A 7907-nucleotide genomic window follows, 5' to 3' on the forward strand; every position below is an offset into this window, starting at 1 on the left:
TATCCAGATTATTTTAACAAGGTAATATAGGTCTGAGTGAAGTAGTCAATGAAGATTACTTACTGAATGAGAAAGTCAGTGTTTGCTCAGAGTAGGGCAGGTGTTTCACAAAAATTTAGAAATCAAGCAATTAAAAACAGCATCTTAACTAAGAACTATAAATTCAAATTACTTTTTATTCTCTCAAAGGATCAGTCTTGCTCTATGCCAGTATGCATGGAAGCTATCTAGAATGTCTTGAAATGCAGAATTAGTTGCTTTGTCCTTTTAGTCATTAATTGCACTTTTAATAGAAGTAGGAAGACTTTTTATGCTTGCCTGTAAATATTTTTAGGGTCAGCTTTCCAAAATCAAAACAAAGTAGAATGTCATGGGCAAACAATTTCACATTTTATTAAAAGGCAAGACTGCCCACTCTAATTACCCTGGTTGTCCTTTCATAATGAACATATCCTATTTTTAGCAAGTTTTTCCTTATGTCTACTTCAGTGAATTTGAAAAATTAATTTATTGACTATTTCTCTTCTAATTGCTTTAGTTGTGATAAACTGGCACATTAGATTGCATTTCCTAGACCAGCAACAGCAGGATCACCTGTAAACTTGTTAGAAAAGTAAATTCTCTGGTCCCTTCCTAGACTTATTGAATCGGAACCCCTGGGGATGGGACCAAACAGTCTATCTTAACAAGCCCTCCATGAGATTCTGATAGAAACCAGAAAAACATTGGCATATGGAAAACACGTGCTATTTACCTAATGGACAGGCATATATGGAAATACAGGGAGTATATCAAATAAGAAAGTAAGCAGTGAGTGATTGAAGTGCTTTGACTCCAATGGATACAGAAAAGAATTGCCATGAATGAGACTCATTTACTGGACTTATCAGATGCATATGAACTGTCCCTTTCTGCTTGATTTCCATGGGCTTGTGTTAGTATAGAACCCTAAATATATTTGCTGTGGGCAGATGCGTGAATTCTTCACCATGTGGGAAGCTACAGAGAAGGAAGTAGGATTGACCACTGCCTGCTCATCATCTCCCAGGCTGGATTACCCAACAGGCAGTCTGTCTATGCACATTTCTGTCATGTGACAAGCAGTAGCAGAAAAAAAAACAAAAAACAAAAAAACCCAAAACCAATATGTAAAAATACTTACATAAATAAATCTTTATATATAAAAGTATATATTTTTAAATCTACATTTTTTAATGTTTTTTTTAAGTGCCAAAGTGGCCATTATTAGAAAAAAAAGGTTTTTTTGGCTTTTCTTATATTTGTTGTATGGTTTTGTATTGTTTTTAGTTTAATATTTGAAAGGCCACTAGATATAATCTTTCAATGCCTGAGAGTTTTAATCTGGCTCAGAATTCTCCACTTGTATATTTCTCAGTCACCACAAATTCAACACGTCACAAATAAAATTTATTATCTTCTCATGACTCTGCTTTTTCTCCTGATACTATATAGTCTCAGCTAATGACATCGGTATCCATTTACCCAACCTTGAAATCTTGGAGCTATCCTCTATTTCTTCCCCTTTCTCTTCTTCTCATATGTCTGTCAACGAATTTTGTTAATTCTGCCTTCCAAACACCTCCCAAGTCTACTAATTTTGCTTAGATCTTCATTGTTTCATGCTCAGACTTCTACAGCAGATTCTTACTGGTGTTCTGGTACAGCTTTCTTTCATGCATCTAAAAGGAGCTTTTAAACAGAGCACCTGATGATGTTACTTCCTTCCCAGTTTAAAATCTTCAATTGGCCATTTGGTTAAAATCCTTATCCTTACTTAGCCTTTGCCATCTGATCCTGATCTGTGTCTTTTCTAGTCACAAGTTAACTTTTCCAACATCTCAACAACTGTGCTCCAGGCTTACTCATAATTTATTTCTAGAATCTGGTGTCCTTTTCTCCCACCCTCTTTTCTGAATAAGCTTTCTTTTGCTTGAAATATTGCAATCCCCTTCTCCTGCCCTGTCCCCACTCACCCTGTGGCTACCTCCTTTTTTTTTTTTTATATCCCCCACATCCTTTCAGCAGTTAAAAGCTTCCTTCTCTATATTCCTAAAATGCCTTTACATAACTCTATCCATAATTATAGCATATCACATTGTGTTAAAATTATCTGATTCCTGAAATGTAAGATAATTTTTAAAGGGGGACTGTGTTTTTCCCTTTGAATCTACACTATGAGCTATACGTTATATGTATTAAATAAAGGTTGAATAAATAAATGAGTAAATGAATGACTATGGCAGAGAAGGAATGATAACAGAAGTGTCCCAATTAAAGGCCAAATTAGAGGAATTATAGTAGTATTTTCTAGAATAAAAGATGACAGAAGTAAAAGGTTCATAAACCTAGATGGGTATCCATCATATCCTATTTTTGATGTCCAGGAATTACCATATTTAATATAAATGTCCTCTGTATACAAGTCAGGTGATTTCATATGTATAAAAGCATTTTATTTAATACATCTGGAAAACAAAACTGTGTCCTAAATTTGAATATAAAGGTCTTTTGAATGCCCCATACTTAATGCATTTTGCCTTCTTATTAAAGCATAAATAAATATGTGGGAAATGTCTGTTACAGAATTTTCAATTTGAAATTTAGAATCAATTTTCACACCTATTATGGTCTTTCATGAATATCACCCATTAATGAATGCTTTCTGTATGAAAATAACTATCTTATCCTCTGATTTTTTCTTTCCCAGTAATATTATTGTTCGTGAAAACGAGAGAAAAATATTTTCAGAAATTACCAAAGAATATAAGGCATGACAGTTAAAAATCAGCTTAGTTTTTTAAAGAACTAACTTGGGCTGTTCTAAAATGTAGTAGAATGAGAAATCTGAAGAAGCTTCATAGCAATTAGCACTTATAGATGTCAGAGCACTTATTGTTTTTCAGCAATGAGGCTCATTAGTATTAGATACTGGAATTCTGTAGGATAATTCAGATTTTTTAAATTGCAATTTTTTTTTTAATCTTTGAGATATTCTAGAATAACATACTTAAAGTGCCTACAGTGTGCCTGGCACATAGTAGGCATTTAATAAATGGTGGCTATCATTTTAACTGAGAACTCTCCATGTGAAGGGCAATTAAGAGCTTGTTTCTAGACTCTAAATATACCAGAAACTCCTCTACCCTTTCCCCAAAGTAGCAAGTACTTAAACCTCAACTATGCAATCAAAGATAGTCATTCCTCATTCTTTCTACCAAAGAGAGTTTACAATTCAATTTCCACAAGAACACAAAAATGTCACTCATTATTTTCCACAGAGAAAATGACAGACAACTTTTAAATCCTCTGCTGGGCTTTTCACTACCTTTCTTGTTTCTTATTTTTTATTCTGAATACATTCTGCATCATAGCAGGAGCTGAACATCAAAGATTTGAAAGTCAAGGAGTTCATTTACTGTGTCCCAGTACCACACTTTAATTCAGTTACCTGCATTACCTTTTCTTTTAACCCCATCTCAGCTACCCAGAAAAGCCTTTTAAACAGAGCAATTAGTTCCCCTTATCCCCTAGTCTTTCTTCTTATCTCTCTCCATGAAAGGTGTTTTCTAGAAAAAGAAACTTGGAGAGAGAAGGCAGCCTTACTGGTCTGAGTTAATTAAGTCTGTGAAGCAATGAGAGACTTGGACTACAATTCCCTCTTGAGGCTTCAGTGTTGTTCCACTTGTTTTTTTGAAAGATTGTAATTCCTTACTTGAACTAGATTCAAATAGAAGTAACAATTTATTCTTTCCAAAGGCATGTGTAAGTAATAGGGATTTTATGTATCTGTAGATCTCTGATTTTTATCTTTTAGTATACATTATCGAAAATCAAAACATTTGTTTTTAACCCTTTTTTAAAAATGTTCTCATCATTAGTACAAAGTTAGCGACTGACAAATAAAAAATGTTAAAGCTATTATTCACCAAATCAATTCTCTGGTCATGGAAAATCAGAGCAAATATTAACTCTAATACTTGAGTTACTATACTTAAAAGTGGCTAGTCCTCATTATACACTGTGTGAAAAGATGAAGGGATTTTGAAAAAAAAGACAGATTTGTTTTTGGCCGACATTTACTGAATTTTTAAACAAACAAGTCCTGGATTTTCAAAAGATCCTGTCATTTTAAGAAATTCTTTTATCAAGTCTGTATGTGGTAGTGTCCATTGCTCTTTCAAATTAAAAAAAAATTTTTCCACTTATCGAGTATGACTGATTACTTTTCTATGATTTTACAGAAAAAGAATGAAGTTTTAATTCTTCAAAAATTATCTTCTGATCATTCTTGGTGTTGGAAAAATATCACTGTTCTGAGATTATTTCCCACCCCACTCCTTCCTGGAGATATTTTCTTCTTTTTGTCATATGAGTTAGGGTTTTTCCATCCTTTCAGTTTTCTATTATTCCAATTGCTATTCCACCACTTTCTCAGTATAAGCTTTTTTTTTTTGAAACACGTACCTACTTCTTTGTTTGTTTTAGCATGGGGGTCCATTAGAAAGACTCCACTGCTTAGTCAGCTGCCCAGTTCCAGGGTTAGATTACAGGAAGATAGCAGACCATAATAGGCAGCAGTTAACTCTTCATGGCCTTGTTCAAGGACAGAACGTGAATCACAACAGCCTGGCAAAAAAAAAAACCTATGCTCGGCGGACCAGTTTGTTTACAGAAATAAAACAAAGGCACTTCTGGCTCTGGTATGCGATTTTTCTTGTTAGAAGGAAAAAAACCACTATGTGTGACCAAAGGAGATAGTATCACCCTCTCAAACAACCACTGTGTTCCTTTGACTTGACCACCACAAACATTTGCATAATGTCAGAACACTCTGTAGGGGAGTTACTGACTGTGCAGTCCTGTTGGTAACAAGGAACCAAACATAGTTTTGGATTGTTGTAGAACATTTGACTATCTTAAATTACCGAGAACAATGACTACAACACGTTGGGTTGTTTTATTAAAGTTTCCTGTCCGTAACTAGGTTAAACTAAGTATGTTACCAATGTTTTAGTCAAGTAGGCAGTTGTTCCTGTTTTTCTTTTTAAGGAAAAACTTTTAGGTTACTTGGAAAAATATAGAACCTTAATGTAGGGTACAGTTGAAAACAAACAAATCCTATTTTTGCTTTGGAGAATGCTAGCTACAGAAGTTGAACGATAAGCCAAATTTGGTCTTTGGTCTTTTTGCCTTCTCCAAAACTGTACCTACTTCTATCCCCAGAGACCATCGTAAACACTGTGTTTGGAGATCAGCCTTTTCCAGGCTCTTGCCTTCTAGTGGTTCCCTGATTATTCATCTCAACTCTTCTTTTTCTTTCCTCAAGCTCAGCCATCTGAGTCTTGTGCACTGATGATGAATTAGATCACCAGATCTCTTATATTCTGGTCAGGAGAAGAAGTCATGAGCTACCTTATCAGGCCTGAAAATATACATCTAGCATGTTGAACAACTGTATCTCACAGATCATGATCAAAATATAACCTTATCTTTGTTTCCCATAGTCATCTAAAACTGACCAGGGGTATGAAAGAGCTAATTTCCCCTGGTCAAGAAAAATTACTAAAAATCCGAAACTAAGGCAAGAGGATGGCTATATGTTCTCTCTGTGTCATACTAGAGTATTGTCTCACAAGCCCACCCAAAGATTACTTAATTTTCTAGGGGAATATGCCATTCATTACTGTTGATTATGACTCACACTTGGTGATGTTGCATGTTAACTTTTAGAGTTTTGTCCAGGAGAGATGCAAATAATTTCTGTCACATAAAAAAATACCCAAAGGTTATGGTTTTCTTGCTCTGTAGGAGTTTAGCTATTTTAGTTTCTAATCTCTGAGTCTTCCAATATTCTATCCTCATTCAGTCCCCACAAATATTCAGTTTCTCAAATGCTCATTGGACCAGCATTAACATCCTTTTTGGCTCTCTCAACAATGAGTTAAATAAATTTTGACATGTGTATTCTAGCATCTACGAGAGTTGTGTATTTATCTTTTGAAAATCATACTTTGCCAGTCTAAATGACGACTTAGGCAGGCATTTCCTTTCTAGTACTCTCAGAAAATAAAAAGCCCTCCAGTCATTTTTGGTAAAAATAGTTTCAATTCAGTAACTAGAATGTCCAATCTTGTTTAATTATCAAAACTTTGGACTCCTCTCCTCCAGCCTGGGCCAGCCTCAGGATGGAAGTCTTCAGTATGGTTCTTCTGCTCTATTATCTTTATACTTACCAGGTGAATTGCAGTTTTGGACCCCACCAGGGTCAGAGGTGAGTGGGGTACATAAAGAGAGGTAAGGCAAGCAATCGACCAGGTTCATTGGCTTCATTCTCTCTACCTGAGGCTGATAGTTCATACTGCCAATACCTCTGCTAGGCCTTTCTCTCATACAAGTCCTTATACCTGAGCAGGTGAAATTTTGTTATATTCTTTTATCGACCCCTGGGCAACCCAGGGATATCTACCTCAGCTTCTTTCTGCAAAAGACCTCAGTCCACTGCAGATGGCATTAGCGGGTAAGACCCAATACAACCTAAGCCATTGGTTCTTGAGAATGCACATTCTTTGCCCACAAAACTCTGGGAATGGGTAATAAGATCTGCCCTCTCCTACCTCCTTAAGTGGTTGTTAGCACTTTCTCTCACAGTCTAGATTTCCTAGGTGGGAACCAGGCCCCTGTGCAGAACCATTTTGAGCTTTCTCAAGTGTGAGTCAGGCACTGGTACTCTGTGTCTCCAAATTTAGGGCACACCATTCTCTGAGAGGTAGCCTTTTTTACAGTGCATACCCAGATTCTCTCTACCAACTAGAGAGGAACAGTGGCAGCACCAGTGCAACCGACGCAAAAAAAAAAAAAAGTATGAAACGTTTCACAAATTTGCATGTCATCCTTGTGCAGGGGCCATGCTAACCTTTTCTGTATCATTCCAATATTAGTATACCTGCTGCCAAAGTGAGCAATCTGAGTGGTAGTCTCTAAGCTGTGGTTAGAAGTTTTCACCTCTCATCCAAGGTGGAGGGTGGGTCAGAGCCTCTGGCTTCTCCAAAGTATTCTCTTCACCAATCCAACTCCCGCCCACTCTCTAAACTCTTTATGTAGTTTTTAACTGATTAAAGGAATCAAGGGCTGTGGAACAATTTCTCAGGTCCATTTCACTTGTAAATCTGCTTATGGTGGTGGTGTGTGTGAGGGGGGTTGTCTCACTCTTGCTTTGATGGTCTGATTATTGCTTCACTCAAACTGAGTTAGAAAGGTTCTCATTCTAATTTCCTGTTACATTTACATTTAAGTTTACTGTAAATAAGCAAATATAGGAGGGGAGTCTCTACCATGTCAGTAGAAGTACTGGGATGAAAATATATCCAACGAGAAATTACCTACTCAGTCCAGGAGTAAAACTGACTGTGAAATATAAAGGCAGAAGATTTATAGTTGTTTTTAGCAAAAGGGGATACATTTTACCTTCATTTACATATGATAGATATATGTGTACATTAAAAGCCCATATTTGTCATGGGCTAGGGATGGCACATCCAACTCTATCTCCATCTCCTCAACTTTCATTTGATATTTATTGATTGATTTAACAAGAGAGGCATCGTGCTAGGTGCTGAGGTACATAGTAGTGACCTAAACAACTGTGCCCCTTAACTTTCCAGAAGCTGTAGAAAACTGAGTGTGTCATGTTTTATCATATTCTCATCTCCCTCTCCTCCTCACGCACTCACCTTTCACTTGGAGAACTCTTAAGTAACTGAAAGGGATTACACAGCTTCTACCTTTTTCCCCAACACACCCTTGCTTTGCCTCATGTTGTGTTTCCTTGAGAACTACGACCCTCGCATGCTGGACTAACCCTGAAAATGATCATATTCTCATACTTC

At 36.4% G+C, this 7907-nt stretch overlaps 1 non-coding gene across 1 annotated transcript; it reads right to left on the reverse strand.

Annotated features, from left to right (window-relative positions):
* Positions 1 to 6876: 6876 nt before the first annotated feature.
* On the reverse strand, positions 6877 to 6983 carry LOC112472531. The gene has a single exon (XR_003043637.1). It is a non-coding gene; the product is annotated as a U6 spliceosomal RNA (small nuclear RNA).
* Between the last annotated feature and the right edge of the window lie 924 nt (positions 6984 to 7907).

This window comes from Pteropus alecto, unplaced genomic scaffold, assembly GCF_000325575.1.
Source record: "Pteropus alecto unplaced genomic scaffold, ASM32557v1 scaffold76, whole genome shotgun sequence".
In the NCBI taxonomy this organism is placed as follows: Eukaryota; Metazoa; Chordata; class Mammalia; order Chiroptera; family Pteropodidae; genus Pteropus; species Pteropus alecto.